A 2,165-nucleotide genomic window follows, 5' to 3' on the forward strand; every position below is an offset into this window, starting at 1 on the left:
TCTGGGCCGGTTCCTGCGGAGCCGGCGCGCCTGGGCCAGGAGGGCAGGTAGGGGCTGGGGGGCAGCCACCCCATGGAACGGGGCCGGGGGGGAGTCACCCCATGGAACGGGGCTGGGGGGCAGCCACCCCATGGAACGGGGCTGGGGGAGGGGTCACCCCATGGAACGGGGGCCGGGGGGGAGTCACCCCATGGAACGGGGCTGGGGGAGGGGTCACCCCATGGAACGGGGCCGGGGGGGCAGTCACCCCATGGAACGGGGCCGGGGGAGGGGTCACCCCATGGAACGGGGCCGGGGGGGCAGTCACCCCATGGAACGGGGCCGGGGGGCAGCCACCCCATGGAACGGGGCCGGGGGAGGGGTCACCCCATGGAACGGGGCCGGGGGGGCAGCCACCCCATGGAACGGGGCCGGGGGAGGGGTCACCCCATGGAACGGGGCCGGGGGGGCAGTCACCCCATGGAACGGGGCCGGGGGAGGGGTCACCCCATGGAACGGGGCCGGGGGGGGCAGTCACCCCATGGAACGGGGCCGGGGGGAGGGGTCACCCCATGGAACGGGTCTGGGGGAGGGGCCACCCCATGGAACGGGGCCGGGGGGGCAGCCACCCCATGGAACGGGGCTGGGGGAGGGGTCACCCCATGGAACGGGGCCGGGGGGGCAAGTCACCCCATGGAACGGGGCTGGGGGAGGGGTCACCCCATGGAACGGGGCCGGGGGGCAGCCACCCCATGGAACGGGGCTGGGGGGCAGTCACTCCATGGAACGGGTCTGGGGGAGGGGGTCACCCCATGGAACAGGGCCGGGGGGCAGCCACCCCATGGAACGGGGCCGGGGGAGGGGTCACCCCATGGAACGGGGCCGGGGGGCAGCCACCCCATGGAACGGGGCTGGGGGGGCAGTCACCCCATGGAACGGGGCCGGGGGAGGGGTCACCCCATGGAACGGGGCCGGGGGGCAGCCACCCCATGGAACGGGGCCGGGGGGGCAGTCACCCCATGGAACGGGGCCGGGGGCGCAGTCACCCCATGGAACGGGACCTACCTGGGCAGGGGTCGTCACCCCATGGATTAGGGGGCCGGGAGGAGGGGTAACTCCAGGATCTGGAGGAGGGGGGACCTCAGGGGTTGGGGTGACCCCTACAGATTGGGGGCAGGTGTGACCCCAAGGTAAGGGGGGACGAGTGACCCCACAGATCAGGGGCTGGGGTGACCCAAGGAAAGGGGGGCTGGGGTGACCCCAAGGAGAAGGGGGACAGGTGACCCCACAGATCAGGGGCTGGGGTGACCCCCCAGATCAGGGCTCTCACCCTCTCTCTCCCCCAGCTGCCCCCCAGTTGCAGGCCTGGTCCTGCCCGACCCCCAGCCGCCCGGGCTGGCTGACTCTCGAGTGCCTGGCCTGGGGGTTCCCGACGCGGGACATCGAGGTGTCCTGGCTGCGGGGGGAACGCGACCCTGCCGGGGGCCGAGGCAGGCGCGGGGCTGCCCAGCGGGGACGGGAGCTACCAACGCCGGAGCTGCCTGCCGGGGTGCCCGAGGGACAGGCCCAGGGGGTGCGGTGCCAGGCCTCGCACGGGGACCTGGAGACGCCCCTGGAGACGACGTGGGGTAAGAGTCCTGCCCCAGCGCCCCCCAGCCCTGCCACCGGGATCCCCCCAGCGACCCCCACTGCCCCTTCCCCCTGCAGCCCTGCCACCGGGATCCCCCCAGCGACCCCCACTGCCCCTTCCCCCTGCAGCCCTGCCACCGGGATTCCCCCAGCGACCCCCACTGCCCCTTCCCCGCACTGCCCTGCCACCGGGATCCCCCCAGCGACCCCCACTGCCCCCTTCCCCCTGCAGCCCTGCCACCGGGATCCCCCCAGCGACCCCCACTGCCCCTTCCCCCTGCAGCCCTGCCACCGGGATCCCCCCAGCGACCCCCACTGACCCCTTCCCCCTGCAGCCCTGCCACCGGGATCCCCCCAGCGACCCCCACTGCCCCTTCCCCGCACTGCCCTGCCACCGGGATCCCCCCAGCGACCCCCACTGCCCCCTTCCCCCTGCAGCCCTGCCACCGGGATCCCCCAGCGACCCCCACTGCCCCCTTCCCCCTGCAGCCCTGCCACCGGGATTCCCCCAGCGACCCCCACTGCCCCTTCCCCCTGCAGCCCTGCCACCGGGATCC

This window comes from Eretmochelys imbricata, chromosome 14, assembly GCF_965152235.1.
Source record: "Eretmochelys imbricata isolate rEreImb1 chromosome 14, rEreImb1.hap1, whole genome shotgun sequence".
Lineage (NCBI taxonomy): Eukaryota > Metazoa > Chordata > Testudines > Cheloniidae > Eretmochelys > Eretmochelys imbricata.